Genomic DNA, 17214 nt, shown 5'->3' with positions numbered 1-17214 from the left:
TCTTGGCAATTTCTTGCTTGGAATAGCCTTCATTTCGAAGAACAAGAATAGACTGTCGAGCTTTACATGAAAGTTCTCTTTTTCTGCCCATTTTGAGAGTATAATTTAACACACAAATGTGATGCTCCAGATACTCAACTAGCTCTAAACATCCATTAGTCTTCTAACGCAATTAGCAAACACAATGTACCATTAGAACACTGGAGTGATGGTTGCTGGAAATGGGCTTCTATACTCCTATGTAGATATTCCTTTAAAAACCAGACGTTTGCAGTAAGTATAGTCATTTACCACATTAACAATGTATAGAGTGTATTTCTGATTAATTTAATATTATCTTTATAAAACAAAACAGTGCTTTTCTTTCAAATATAAGGACCTTTCTAAGTGACCACAAACTTTTGTATGGTAGTGTACACACCGGTACTTAGGATGCTGCTATGACTTAAACCTTAAGCAGTAGAGGCTTATACAATTGGCTACAGACCACAGTATAATTGGCTGGATTAATACACTAGAGGCATACATATGACTGGTGGTCAGGATGCCAACCATGATACTGATGCCAGCGTCCCAAGGGGTCTAGTCAGTATATTTACCCGCCCCCTGCCCTAAACCATAAATCTCCCTCCCTGCATACTAGCCCTAACTTCCAAAGCCTGATTCACACCCTCCCCATAATTACCTAATCCATACCCCCTGTACCCTGCTGCCTAAACCTGGGTGGTGGCTTGTAACACTCATGGAGGCAACTACTAACTTGTTCCACCAGTGCCATCATACTTTGATTAATGTCCTTAAGAACATTGTTTTGAGAATAACCAATTCTTAAATTATCTTGAAAGCTAATGATAGCATTTGTTTGTGCATCTAATGCATGTTGATTGAATTCTAATATTCTGGTCATAATACCAAAATTTGCAGCTACATTTATATTCAGATTACTGAAAGTTTTGTTCAACATCAACAAACTTAATTGAAAATAGACTGATGTCACGCATGCACAAATGCTTTGAAATTTGAGACAATTGTGTCATTTGTGTTCATAATAATGCCACATGATAAGGGAATAGTGCCACAGAGGCAAGACAGCAACAGCAGCTGTATGTGTTGGTTGCTCTTGCAAGCCTGGACTTGATGGCCTTGGTTACCAAACCTGTAGCTTAGCAGGAGCATTTCTCAAGAAGACTGTCCTTTTTTTTATTTATTTAGGAGCAGATACTTGCCCATACAAATTTACTCTACTATGCAACTTTGCCACTTAGAAATTTACTTCAGACATGAGAACCTAAAGCTGGGTACCTAGCAGAAAATTGTCGGGGACATACAGTTAATGGGAAGCCTGCATGCATTTAATGATTGCACAAACAAAAAAAAAACAGGCTTTTCAATTGTGACAAATAATGTTCATATTTTTCTAAAAAAAACAGATACAACACGGTCATCAAAAAGTTAATAGTTGCAAGGACCAGTGGCTTCAGAAGGAAGGGGGCTGTGGGCCACACCAGGGTTTCACCCTTGGAGGGGTGACCCCAAAATGCCAACTTCTCCACAGTGACAGGAGCCATGTGCGACAGTGTGACATTCTCCTGCAGCACTCGTCATAGAGGAGGAGTGACATTACAGGCTCTAATCTCCAGGTGCTATGTCATCTGCATTCTCAGCGAGGCCATGTCCACATTGACACCTCTGGTATGGACACAGAGGGGTAGATGTATGAAGCAGTGTTAAGGAAGGAGAACTGATGAAGTGCCTGGTACTTTATCACCGGCCAATCAGCTCCTGACTGTTAAGTTACAGGCTGGGTTTAATAAAGAACAGTTAGGAGCTGATTGGCCGGTAATAAAGTACCAGGGACTTTATCACTTCTCCTGCCTTATCACTGCTTCATACATCTGCCCCAGAGGTCTGCACAAAATATAGGAAATTGTTTATAAAGTACTATGCAAATTAAAGTATAAATTAAAAAGTTTTTATAAATAAAATAACATGCTTCGTATGGACTCAGAGGCCATTTTGACCTGATGTTTGATGTTGTTTATGCTCTATTTGCAGACCTCCAGGTTGTTCTTTACTGGCCCTGCGCAGTTATTGTCATCCAAGATTTTTTTGCCACATCAGGACCTGCTTACAGCTACTTGTCCTGGGGGCATAGTGGCCATACAAGCAGTTATAATGCCTCATGACGGCATTCTTGAGAGCAACATTTTTATCATAGCTGAACGGCATCTTTGACTTGCTTCTGACCGTGGAGCTATCCAGCTCCTCTTCATATTATATGTCCCCAGTCATACTTCTACCACTGTCCTCTGCCATCACTACACAAGCACTGATGGTGAAATGGTTAGCATTACTGCCTCACAGCACTGACACCATGGCCCTGTGCGGAGTTTGTATATTCTACCCGTGCTTGCGTGTCTTTCATTAGGTACTCCGATTTCCCCCATGCTCAAAAAAAATGCTGGTAGGTTAATTGGCTCCAAACACAATTAACCATACAATGAATGTGTGTGTATACATGTGGTAGGGAATACAGATTGTAAACTCCACTGGGGCAGGGACTGATGTGAATGTTTGCAATATTCTCTGTAAAGTGCTGCAAAATATGTCTATATAAATAAATGGTAAACAAATTATAATTTCTTGGAACAATACATAATACTAAATAAAAACACAGAACACTGAGAAAAAAAAAGAAAATAACAAATCCCTCCAATACCACCTTACACATACTTGACGCACACACACACACACACACACCTCAAGCACTCGCAAATAATGACAAGATATACTGTAGCTGTAAATGATAGAAGAAAAAAAAAGACAGACTTAACTAGAACAGGAATACAAGACAATTTACAGACCCAGACAACAATCACAAAATCCAATAACCAACTATCTCCTCCAACCACTGTGCAAACCTCTCAATCACATTACTGCAAACACAATTGCCACCAATTCATGTTTATCCTAGTCTGGGGGCATTTTAACAACAACATGGTGACACCACTGTAACAGGTGTTTGCGTTTTCCGCCAAATAACTGCGACTCTTCTTTAAGACAGGTGGTTATTTAGACCTGACCGCAGCCATGCATTTTTTCTAGGCAAACCATTATCGAATGTGCATGTTTCTGATCACATGCCGTTCGCAAGTTGATTGACAGGAAGCCGGCATTTGCTGGTGGTAACTTCCCGTTTTCTGGGAGAGCCAAGAAGAACGCAGACGGGCCCAAGCAATTTCAGGAGGGTGTGACATCAGCTCCAGCAATGACCAGCCTGTTTCTATCGCATAGGAAGAGTAGGTCCTAGATTACACACAGACTGCACAGAATGGTGAGTGAGGTGCGAATGGATTTGCAGCTATTCACTGATCGGCGTGATTTATGCAAACAATTGGCGGCCATGCATATGGCAGGTTTTCACTCTGGCGGAGCGGTGGCGTGGGTTGTCTGGACCACTCCCCAAAAACTCTGCCTCTGCTCCCCATCACTGCCCCCTGCTAACCATCAAATTGTGATCTCCTCCTTTAGAGTTGCGATAGCACTTTTAGCTTTCCGCATGGATGGAAATTTTTTAACTTCTTTGTGGGCTACTAAATTACAGCCATTATCAAAGGACAATCTGCAAGCCAACGTACTTAGAAAGCATTCCAGCAATAAGGGACAATCACTGATCGCAGCACAAACGACTGTAAATTTCGCCAAATTGTCTTCATCATAAAATTGCAAAGACTTGTCCTTAGTCTTATCCACTAATATTCTGAGTAAGTGGGATCTTTATGTAATAAGGGCCAGCATGCTGTGAAATTGGAGCCATGGAGCTAATTAGCAAATAAGTAGAGAAAAAGACACCAAATAAAAAAGCACATCTTCAACATTTTCTCAGAAGTCCATTAATCTGTACACTGTACAAATCTAAGCACTCATTAAATAAGGATGATAAGGATGATAAGGTTATTCTTTCTCTCCACCCATGCCAGTTTTAAGTATAAATTGGCAGTCAGATGTTAAAAGTAAAATCTTAAAGCTGACATACAAACTAATCAAAATAATCTAAAATAAAACAGTACTTATAAGGAATTCTAAATATATACATTATCAGAACTGGAGATATTTAAGATAAGACAGTGATTATGTGTGTGTGTGTGTGTGGGTGGGGGGGGGGGGGGGGGTCCTTTCAGTGCCTTGCTTCCTATGTTCATAAAGTAATATTTCTAATCTCCGATACATAGTAATAAAGTAATAAACCTAGTGATGATTTATCCAGTTATTCTCAATCAATAGGCTCCATACATGCTAAAATTACAAACATTTCATTTGGTTCCTGATATGCATAGCAGTGCCATAACTAGACATTTTGGTGCCCTGCACTAGAAAGTGAACTGGTGCGCACCTCCCATGGTCAAATTAGGGACAGTGCATGCCGAAGTCCAAAAATGTAGGGGTGTGGCTTCATGAGAAAGGGGTGTAACCACATAATAGTACCAGTTCACATTACACCAGACAGTAGAGCCCCTTAGGCACACTGCTAAGTAGAGCCCCTTAGACATACTGGGCAAGGTAGAGCCCACTACCGTGCACCCCTCTCCTCGCACACATTAGACTAACCTTCTATGGCCAGATTCTTTCTACAGGCATGAGCTGGCCCAGTGGTCAGAGAATTCAACAGCTGGGAACAGATGACAGAGAAGCGTTGGAGCAGGTGAATATTTCCTTTTTATTCCTCACACAGCTGTGTTATTAAAACAGAAAACAAAGCATGCAGCACACATTAGTAATGTGCCACTTCCGCAAATACACGCCACCCCTTCCAACAAACATTAATATACCACCCCCTCTCCCAGCACAAATTAACATGCCATTCCTCCCTCCCAGCACACATTAATACATGGTTCCCCGTCCCAGCACACATTAATACACCACCCTCTCTCCCAGCACAAAATAATACTCCATTCCTCCCTCCCAGCACACATTAATACACCAATGCTTTCCCAGCACAAGTTAACATGCCATTCCTCCCTCCCAGCACACATTAATACATGGTTCCCCCTCCTAGCACGCAATTAGAAGATTAAAACTGAAATACAGATGTAGTGCCTGTCCTCGTTGTGGGGGCTGGCGGTTGATTCGCCATCCTCCAGCCCCCGTAAGGGGACGCGCATGCTCCCCCTTGCTACGGAGCTCCCCCTGGGCCCCGCCGCCTCATTTCGATCCCATTCCCCACCTCCTCACTCCCCCCTAACCCTGCTTGTCTCCCTGAAGGGAGTGTAGTCAGCGCCCCTGTCAGATATGTGTTCCTGAAACACCCCCACTAACCACGCCAGCCTGAAGAGTGGCGAGTGGACGCGTTATGCGTCCCCGACCTGTTCATACCCCCACTATCCACGTTGGCGTGGAGTTTGATTTTAAGTGTGGCGAACGCAGCGAGCCACCAAGCCACCCAGCCCGAAGCATCCGCGAGGGAACGCATAATACATGTAAAGTAATCCTCTGCGCTCGCCATGCTTTGGGCTTGCTGTGCTCGCCACACGGTATAAAATCAACTCCACGTTGACGTGAATTGTGGGGGTATGAGTAGGTTGGGGGGCGTGTAACACGTCTGCTCGCCACGCTTCGGGCTAGCATGGATAGTGGGGGTTTGAAAATGAGGCTCTCTTTGTAGCGGACACAGGCAGGGTTGCTGTACCCTGCCACAATCATTACTGAGACGCAGCTGGAGTGCCTCTCCGACGGCACTCGCATGATCCCCTCTCCGCTGGCGCCCGTCAGTGCAGGGGATCTGGTGGTTACCAGCGCTGTGTGAGAGGCACTTTATTTCTACACTGCAATATAGATCTCACTTTGAAGAAAAACCCCATCCAAATCTAATTCTCTCTACACATGTTACATCTGCCCCCCTGCAGTGCACATGGTTTTGTCCATATGAGAAGGAATTTGCCTCTAAAAGTGAACTAGAATAAGTCCCATAGACACCGCCGTATACACCCGGCATCAGGCGACAAACGGCGTGGTTGATTTTTTGCCCCTCAAAGCTGATAGGCAGGTGATTAGACATTCATCCACACCACAATACCAACCAACCGGAGAGGTTTAAACAGCCACAGACCAGCTGCTCACCCACATGCCGACCGGACAATATTAGTATACCTAACTCAAGGATAATTTCAGGGGTCTGAAGTCTGCCTAAGCAGCGGTATTATAATATTGACACTGCAAATCACCCTTATTATCAGGAGAATCACTGCCACTGCTGATCGTTGCCCCCTCACCAACGGACATACAGTATTATAGGACTTTGTCCACATTAAAATAATAAGCCGACTGGTGAGACAGGAATATAATCTGTCTATGTACTTAAAGGACAATATTAAGGGTCTTTACAGTCTGCCTAAAGTATTGAGACAAATAAACACACTGAATCCACACTTGTATTTATTGACCTGTGAATAAATTGGTAACATTTAGCCACTTCTATCAATAAATCCCGAACATATATATATCCTAATAAAAAGGAGTATACCAATTTCTTCTGTACCTGTAACTCCACAATTGTGGAAGTAATAAGTAGCATTTCTTGGCGTATGTATGTATCCTAACATAAAGGAATACACCAACTTCTTTGCTACATGTTCTTCCATAAAAGTAGAAGTAACAAAGGCAAATTTTTGTGTACATAACACTGAATTGTGATCCCATATCCCATAACTTATGCAAATGCCAGATAAGGGAACAGCAATTGTTTACATACGATTGGGTTCTGTGCCAATGGGAATAGACTACCTATTTATACAGTGTGCTAAATACATTGGTCCTATAGCCACGTACCAATATTGAAGTTACCAACCATATATGAAGGGATAAAGGACATGGAGGCCCCACTGTGTAAGGTCAGCATTGTCAGGACCAGTCCTGAGGAAGCTCCTTGCGAAGAATGTGTTTGGACTATACAGTGGGTTTTTGTACTTTTCAAAAAACTTTTCAAAAGGATGTTTTGTTTACCTCATTGCCTGCAGAAAATGCATTTAGCCACCTGAACATTATTTTTTATTATCATGTATACAAATCAATCACTGCATGTGTGATAGGTGTGTATGCATCTTAGGGCCTGATTCAGGTGAGGATTTAATATCCTTTTTAATTCACAGTGTCTGTGTTTTTGTATGTATGTTTTGTGTCTTATATTTAGCAACATTATTTTAACCCCTTCATGACAGAGCCAGTTTGTGCCTTCATGACAGAGCCCTTTTTTTCAAATCTGACATGTCTCACTTAAGTGGGGATAACTTTTTTTTGCTTTTACTTATCCCAGTGATTTTGAGATTGTTTTCTCGTGACACATTGTACTTCAAGTTAGTGGTAAATTTTGGTCGATACAGTCTGTGTTTTTTTGTGAAAAATACCAAAATATCGTGAAAAAATGGAAAATTTAGCAATATGCAAAATGTTAAATTTTCTGCTTGTGAGACAAATAATCATACCACTCAAAATAGTTAATAACTAACATAGACCATATGTCTACTTTATGTTGCCATCATTATTTCAACCCCCTTTTCATTTTTTTGGACACTAGGAGGCTTCAAATATGACTAGCAAATTCTCAAATTTTCAAGAAAATTTCAAACACTGATTTTTTTAGGGACCAGTTCAGTTCTGATGTGACTTTGAGGGACTTGTATGTGAGACACCCCCATAAATGATGCCATTTCAAAAACTGCACCCCTCACAGTATTCAAAACAGCATTTTGGAAGTTTGTTAACCCTTTAGGTGTTTCACAGGAATTAAAACAAAGTGTAGGTGAAATTTCAAAATTTCTTTTTTTTTGCAGAGTTTCAATTTTAATACATTTTTCTAACAAATACAGTAGATTTTACTAGAGAAATGTGACTAAAAATTGATTCCCCCAATTCTTGTGTTTTCAAAAATATCCTATATGTGGCCCTAGTGTGCACGTTGACCAAACCACAGGCTTCATAATAGAAGGAGCACCTACTTGATTTTGGAGCCTCCTTTTTATGAGATTTTTTTTTAGGCACCATGTAGGTTTCTAGGCACCATAAGTGCTAAAAGTTAGGAACCTTCCCCACAAGTCACCCCATTTTGCAATCTACACCCCTCAGGGAATTCATCTAGGGGTATAGTGTACATTTCAAACCCCCAGGGGTTTCACCAATTTTGGTACAACTGGGATGTGAAAATGGAAAATTACATTTTTTTACACAAACATGCAGTTCTGGCTCAAAATTTTTCATTTTCACAAGGAATGAAGGAGACAAAGCACCCCAAAATCTGTGCCCCAATTTCTCCCGAGTACGGCAATGCCTCACATGTGACCAAAAAATACCAGTGGGGCGCATAGCAGGACTCAGAAGGGAAGGAGTGATTTTTGGATTTGGCAGCACAGATTTTGGTGGAATGAATGGTGGGTGCCATGTTGCATTAGCAAGACTCCCAAAGCACCAATACAGTGGAACCCCCCCACAAGTCACCCCATTTTGCAAAGTACACCCCTCAGGGAATTCATCTAGTGTTATAGTGTACATTTCAAACCCCCAGGGGTTTCACCAATTTTGATACAACTGGGATGTGAAAATGGAAAATTACATTTTTTTACACAAACATGCAGTTATGGCTCAAAATTTTTCATTTTCACAAGGAATGAAGGAGACAAAGCACCCCAAAATCTGTGCCCCAATTTCTCCCGAGTACGGCAATGCCTCACATGTGACCAAAAAATACCAGTGGGGCGCATGGCAGGACTCAGAAGGGAAGAAGTGATTTTTGGATTTGGCAGCACAGATTTTGGTGGAATGAATGGTGGGTGCCATGTTGCATTAGCAAGACTCCCAAAGCACCAATACAGTGGAACCCCCCCACAAGTCACCCCATTTTGCAAAGTACACCCCTCAGGGAATTCATCTAGGGGTATAGTGTACATTTCAAACCCCCAGGGGTTTCACCAATTTTGGTACAACTGGGATGTGAAAATGGAAAATTACATTTTTTTACACAAACATGCAGTTCTGGCTCAAAATTTTTCATTTTCACAAGGAATGAAGGAGACAAAGCACCCCAAAATCTGTGCCCCAATTTCTCCCGAGTATGCCAATGCCTCACATGTGACCAAAAAATACCAGTGGGGCGCATGGCAGGACTCAGAAGGGAAGGAGTGATTTTTAGATTTGGCAGCACAGATTTTGGTGGAATGAATGGTGGGTGCCATGTTGCATTAGCAAGACTCCCAAAGCACCAATACAGTGGAACCCCCCCACAAGTCACCCCATTTTGCAAAGTACACCCCTCAGGGAATTCATCTAGGGGTATAGTGTACATTTCAAACCCCCAGGGGTTTCACCAATTTTGGTACAACTGGGATGTGAAAATGGAAAATTACATTTTTTTACACAAACATGCAGTTCTGGCTCAAAATTTTTCATTTTCACAAGGAATGAAGGAGAAAAAGCACCCCAAAATCTGTGCCCCAATTTCTCCCGAGTACGGCAATGCCTCACATGTGACCAAAAAATACCAGTGGGGCGCATGGCAGGACTCAGAAGGGAAGGAGTGATTTTTGGATTTGGCAGCACAGATTTTGGTGGAATGAATGGTGGGTGCCATGTTGCATTAGCAAGACTCCCAAAGCACCAATACAGTGGAACCCCCCCACAAGTCACCCCATTTTGCAAAGTACACCCCTCAGGGAATTCATCTAGGGGTATAGTGTACATTTCAAACCCCCAGGGGTTTCACCAATTTTGATACAACTGGGCAGTGAAAATGAAAAATTACATTTTTTTACACAAAAATGCAGTTCTGGCTCAAAATTTTTCATTTTCACAAGGAATGAAGGAGACAAAGCACCCCAAAATCTGTGCCCCAATTTCTCCCGAGTACGGCAATGCCTCACATGTGACCAAAAAATACCAGTTGGGCGCATGGCAGGACTCAGAAGGGAAGGAGTGATTTTTGGATTTGGCAGCACAGATTTTGGTGGAATGAATGGTGGGTGCTATGTTGCATTACCAATACAGTGGAACCCCCCCACAAGTGACCCCATTTTGCAAACTACACCCCTCAGGGAATTCATCTAGGGGTATAGTGTACATTTCAAACCCCCAGGGGTTTCACCAATTTTGGTACAACTGGGCAGTGAAAATGAAAAATTACATTTTTTTACACAAAAATGCAGTTCTGGCTCAAAATTTTTCATTTTCACAAGGAATGAAGGAGACAAAGCACCCCAAAATCTGTGCCCCAATTTCTCCCGAGTACGGCAATGCCTCACATGTGACCAAAGAATACCAGTTGGGCGCATGGCAGGACTCAGAAGGGAAGGAGTGATTTTTGGATTTGGCAGCACAGATTTTGGTGGAATGAATGGTGGGTGCTATGTTGCATTACCAATACAGTGGAACCCCCCCACAAGTGACCCCATTTTGCAAACTACACCCCTCAGGGAATTCATCTAGGGGTATAGTGTACATTTCAAACCCCCAGGGGTTTCACCAATTTTGGTACAACTGGGCTGTGAAAATGAAAAATTACATTTTTTTACACAAAAATGTACTTCTGGCTCAAAATTTTTCATTTTCACAAGGAATGAAGGAGACAAAGCACCCCAAAATCTGTGCCCCCATTTCTCCAGAGTACGGCAATGCCTCAAATGTGACCAAAAAATACCAGTTGGGTGCATGGCAGGACTCAGAAGGGAAGGAGTGATTTTTGGATTTTGCAGCTCAGATTCTGGTGGAATGAATGGTGGGTGCTATGTGGCATTAGCAAGACCCCCGATGCACGGTGAAATGATGAACCTAATAATCCATCGATGTGTGGTATATTTTGAAACACTCCTTTATACATAGGCCGGGTTTGTCGGGGCAAGTTTCACAGTGGAAAATAGTTTCCTTTCTTATTCCCTTTTTATAGCAAACTTTGCACCTTTTTTGTGTCCTGCCCTTTCTTGCAGTGGAGGGGATTTCGTTGGGAAAATGCTGCCCTGGTACAATACGGGGGCCAGTACTAGAAGTACTGGGGCCCTCTGCCTGCTGGTTCCCAAATATTAGGCCCTTTATGACTTCCTCTTGAAAGTGCATAAATGTCCCCCTCTGGCCGGTAGAACGGAATAGCACGTAAGCGTTATACAGTGCCATCTGGATGATATACACGGCCAGCTTCTTGTACCAGATATTTGTTTTCCGCAGGGCACTGTACGGCTTCAGTACCTGATCTGAAAGATCCACTCCGCCCATGTACTTATTGTAATCTAGGATACAATTTGGTTTTGAGGTGTGGGTACTGGTACCTCGTACAGGGATGGAGGTGGTACTGTCTCCATGAATTGTTGTCAGTATAAGGACATCCCTCTTGTCCTTATATTTGACCAACAACATATTTTCGGTGCATATTCCCCTGCTTTCACCCCTTCTCATTACTTGGGCAATGTGCGTTTTGGGGAGGCCTCTTTGGTTCTTGCGCACAGTACCGCAAGCTGCTGTACCTCTTGAACCAAGGGCCTTAAACAGGGGGATGCTGGTGTAAAAGTTATCCACATAGAGGTGATAACCCTTATCCAGGAAGGGGTGCATTAAATCCCAGACAATTTTGCCACTAACACCTACGAGGGAGGGGGGGCATTCTGGCGGTTCAATTCTTGAATCCTTCCCTTCATATACCCTAAACTTGTGGGTGTACCCTGTGGTGCTTTCACACAGCTTATACATTTTTATGCCATACCTTGCCCTCTTACTGGGAAGGTACTGGCGGAATTTAACCCTTCCTTTAAAATGTATAAGGGACTCGTCAATACAAATAAATTTTTCAGGGATGTATAGCTCTGCAAATTTGGCACTGAAATGATCAATGACCGGCCTGACTTTGAATAGCCGGTCAAAGGTGGGATCATCTCTGGGTGGGCACTGTGCATTATCGGTGTAATGTATAAATTTATGGATTGCCTCAAAACGAGTCCGAGTCATGGCCATACGGTAAAATGGGGTGCTGTACAGAACATCTGTACTCCAATATTGCCTAATTTGTGGCTTTTTTACTATGCCCATATGAAACACCAGACCCCAAAACGTCATCATCTCTACTGCATCTACAGGGGTCCACCTAGCAAATGATGACGTGGGGTTTTGAGCAATAAACTGCTGGGCATATAAATTAGTTTGGTCCACCATTAAATTTATAAAATCATCAGAGAAAAATAATTTGAAAAAGTCAATTTCTCTGAGACCTGTGGAATCAAATTGGATTCCTGGCATGGCCAAAAACTCAGGAACCTGGGGCTCAAAATTGTCTGGTGGTGGGGTCCATACGAGATCAATTATTGGGGGGGGGGGGTCTCAGCTGCTCTACGGGGGCGTCTTTGAGGGGGTCCCTCATCACCAGAGGAGGAAGAGGAGCTTAAGACGAATCCTTCAAATTCCCCGCTTGCCTCACTGGCTGTGTCAGAATCAGAGGCAAGCATGGCATATGCCTCCTCCACTGAATACATTCTTCTGGATGACTGGGATGACATTTGGGATGACATTTGGGATGACATTTTTATTTTTGTGTTACTGGTAGTGAAATGTTTCAACACGTGTATAGTGTAGGGGGGGGTACAAACTTTATTTCAACCCGGGGGGTATGTAGTGTGTTGTGTGTATGTAGTGCAGAACAAAAAAAATACTTTATACAAAAAAAAAAAATGAAGGGGTTAAAAAAAAAAAAAATTGAAGGGGTTAAAAAAAAAAAAAAATGAAGGGGTTAAAAAAACAAAAAAAAGGTCCTGCGCCAAAAATTGAGCACAGATGTTGGTCAGTAACGTCTGTCACTGAACAGCGCTCAAAGGCAACAGGAATTTGATCAAAAAAAAAAAAAAGTAGATCAACCCTGTGCCGAAAAAGCTGATCAGTGATGTACGTCACTGATCAGCGCACAGTGGCCACAGGACACCCACAAAATCACAGTGTGTGTAAAAAAAAAATTAAAAAAAGACCACACAGCACCCACAAAAAAAAAAAAAGGTGATCAGTGATGCGACACTGATTACCAGTGAGGGGCAGCAGGTGCACAACCTTTGGTGCAACTGGCAGCAACTGACAGGTATATATATAAAAAAAAAAAACCTCTGCACCCCCAAAAAGTTGCTGATCACCTCAGATATAGTGATCAGCACAAAAGGCGGGGGTAGCAGACACAAAATATACACTCTCTATCACTCTCTGTCACTATCTCTCTCTATCTCTCACTATCTATCACTATCTATCACTATCTATCACACTGCAGCAGCAGCACTGACAGTTATATGTATAAAAAAAACCTGCACCCCCAAAAAGGGGGGGTAGCAGACACAAAATATACACTCTCTATCACTCTCTGTCACTATCTCTCTCTATCTCTCTATCTCTCACTATCTATCACTATCTATCACTATGACACTGCAGCAGCAGCACTGACAGTTATATATATAAAAAAAAAAACCTGCACCCCCAAAAAAGGGGGGGTAGCAGACACAAATCTCTCTATCTCTCACTATCTATTACTATCTATCACTATCTCTCACTATCTATCACTATCTATCACTATGACACTGCAGCAGCAGCGACAGTTATTTATATATAAAAAAACCCTGCACCCCCAAAAAGGGGGGGTAGCAGACACAAAATATAGCTCTCTCTGTCACTATCTCTCTCTATCTCTCTATCTCTCTCTCTCTATCTCTCTATCTCTCTATCACACTGCAGCAGCAGCAGGAAGTCTCAGGAAGTCAGATCCAGGAAGCGTCCAGCACGCTACAAGCAGTGATCAAGTGATCAGGTAAGGTATTTGCAAGGATCAGGTAAGTATTAGCAAGGATCAGGTCAGTATCACGGCAGATAGGCACGGTGACCGCTCTGCACGCTACTCCAGACCGGAATGGCGTCTGCAGCGCAGTCACCGGTAGTTTAAATGTCGCGCCTTGGCTGTGATTGGTCCGTGGGTCCCACGGACCAATCACAGCCTTGGGGGCAGGTGGGGTGAGGGTGGGGTGAGGTGTCATCGTCACCGATGACCCCCTCATGCCCCCTGACGCCCGGCGGTGATTGACACCTGTGTTACCAAGCGTCTGATTCGCTGGTAACACAGGAAAACGCTGTGAATGGCTGTTCACACTGAACAGCCAATCACAGCGATCGCCGACGGGGGGGCGACATCGCAGCCCCCCCTGGGCATGCAGGGACATGTCTGCTGTCAGGGACAGCAGACATCGTCCCTCTGTCACTGCGTCTCGAGACGCAGTGACAGTTTAAAGTCATGACGTATATATACGTCATGTGTCGGGAAGTACTTCCCGGCCATGACGTATATATACGTCAAATGTCGTGAAGGGGTTAAGTATCTAAATAAAAAAGTTACATTTTACTAAATTCTTTCCAGTACATCACACAGAGACATTCTTTTTTCTCTTTGCTAAAATGTGTCCAATTTGTGTCCAGTGGTAGCACACTCTCAATATAATACCAGCCTAGTGTGGTGAATACATACCAATGAGGGGGTCTCGAAACTATATATTGATATTATCTTCCTGTGTGACTGGCAACACCTTCCCTTTCTTGCTTTGAAAGCTAGTCTGCTACCTTGGGATTGGCTCTGTGTTTGTGCAGGTGTGAGAGAAAGAGATGTAGTTTCACTCGCAGCCAACAGATGGCAGTATTTCTGAGACACACAAGCGGACGCTACACATAAATATTTAGATTATATACACATAATATAAAAATTTTGTGAGCCACAGTTAGACTTTCCTATGAGAGTCTAGGAATTCCTAGTATTGGTGTTGGTTTCAGCTGACGCTTGGAGGGAGGGGAAGATAAATAGGTTTCCTAAGGAGTTACAGGAGAGGCAAATTGAACACATATTTGAAATTAATCTGCTGTTATAAATCTGTACTTTTATCTCTATAGTTGTAAAACTGGAGAATAAAATTCTGGCACTGAAATTGGAGAGCTTAAACCCGAGCGTCCATATTTTGATTTTAAAACATCAATTGTAATAGCAGAATATGTATGCTATGGCAGAACCCACAGATGAGGCCGGATTATTCGGCTAATATGGTATCAAAGACTGGGCCCAGGAACAGGCTGGAGGAAACAAGGATAAGCCATAGTCATTGCAGACAGAAGTGAAGTGAATGTAAACAAGTTGGTGTGAAATCAACCAGTAATGGTCGGGCAGGTCCAGTAATAACCATAGTAGCAAACTGAGATAACAAGTAAAAGTCACAAAAATCAGCCAAGGGATGTATTATATTTATACAACTAGAAACAACATTTATAAAACAATTATGGATATAGCAGACCTCTTAGAGTCACTGTAGGAAGGCTTTCCTCATAAGCTTGCAACCTATGTATAATTCTTCTGAGTCTTAGTAGCAATGTGCTTCATATTGGTGTATGGGGGTATACCAAAATCCTATAAATGTGCTTCATATGTTTAGCTACACATCATGGCCAGGTAATGCTCTTTGAGCAATTAGAAATCTCTGGAAAAAGAACTAAACCTTTATAGTTAATAAAATAACTGTAACAGGCATGCAATGCAACAGGCCGATGACACATATGAGGCCAAGGTAGGTCTTGTAGTGGTGGGGAGGGACATGGACTCTTATACCCCTTTCAACCAGGATTAGGACATGGGTCCATTCCAGGAGTGACCACATTTGCGGTCTGAAAGCTCTGACACTGATCCGGTGAGGTGGAACGGCGGTGCGTTGTTGTGGGGCGGGGAGGAGGCAGCGCCTGCAGCTAAAACCAGGACCGGCTCTTTGAGTATGGGGCTCGTAGTAGCCATGGGGTGGGACCCCACACCGTTTTTTTTAAATTATTTCTTTATTCTTTTTTTTTACACAGGGCAGCATTGCAGGGATCAGACTGATCCCTGCGATGCTGTCACTTTGTGTACATATTTGGCGGCCATATTACATAAATGTACCCCTTTGTGTCTTCTCAGTTTTTCTATATATCTCCTTATATCACCCCAGCTTACTCTGTCTTACTGCTTCTTCTAAGTTATCCTGCTGATTCTCATAACACTTCACTTACTACTCCCCACTAGCTGCCAGCTTGGAAACACAGCACAAAGTACAATGAACTCAGGACTAGACCACAGAACGAGAGATTTGTTTTGTGTGAAATGTTTTCTTTGGACTGGTTTATCCTAATGACATTGTAGATGGGAGACAGGGGGAAAACACAAGAAAGAGTGATAGGCACCATGGGAGGATGCAATAGAAGGTTACATGGGGTGCAGAGAGCAGTTCTCAGTGAAAGCCACTCTGTATAACTATTGATCTAGGTCAGGCAGCAATCTTCAGTACTTTAGATCAATCGTTTCCGGGGAGAATGGGAACTGCTAATGCATTCTATAAAAAGCAGACAGAAGAACCCCTTCACTGCCAGGGGTCACCCAGAGGTTTGCACATATTTGCAATGTCCAGACATATGTGGTTGTATTAATGTTGACAGAAGATTTTTCACCTCTCGATTGGGACTACAATGCTAGCCCCATTTTAATGTAAGCATTGAGATACTGTATTAAATGTTTTATAATTAATTTAATTTAGGCAATGTGACAGCAGAAATCCTGTAAAAGCCTTAAAAAATAGATGTCAATCCAAAACTGAGGAGCCTATTTATTATTAATTAAAAATTCACTGATCTCCTGAATAATCAAAAGTATCACTAAGGCAGCCATTCGTTATACAGTTGCCTTATGGATACTGTTATGGAGCAGCACTTGATGGTTCAAAACACCTGCAAATTACTCAATTTAAAATGTCGACAAACATGGATGACTTGTCTATATCGTCCATATTCTCATACAAGGACCATGCTCAATGCATTCTTTATGGTCTCACCCAATTAACAGTCTGCATTAATGCTGGCATGTTATATGACATCATAGAGACTGGCCAGATCTCTGCGAGAGACCCATGTCTTCTCATATATAGCCTCAGGCCAAGCTGCAGATGTATCTGTGATCTGTCTCTTTATTAAAGTGATGGAAGAGCCTAACTAATGAACAATGACAGATCTGACATCCACATAGAACCCATTTATAAGAGTTGTTAATCTCCATTACTCTCCATTACTTATGGGACTTCCTTGGAAGATAAAATCACCAGACCTATTACTATTAACTTGTCTTCTATATGTTCACTGCTATTGAAATGTAGAATGAGAATATCCTTCTTA

The sequence above is a fragment of the Crinia signifera genome, chromosome 9 (genome assembly GCF_055691185.1).
Source record: "Crinia signifera chromosome 9, ASM5569118v1, whole genome shotgun sequence".
Classification (NCBI taxonomy): Eukaryota; Metazoa; Chordata; class Amphibia; order Anura; family Myobatrachidae; genus Crinia; species Crinia signifera.
Note: the sequence above shows the minus strand (reverse complement) of the source record.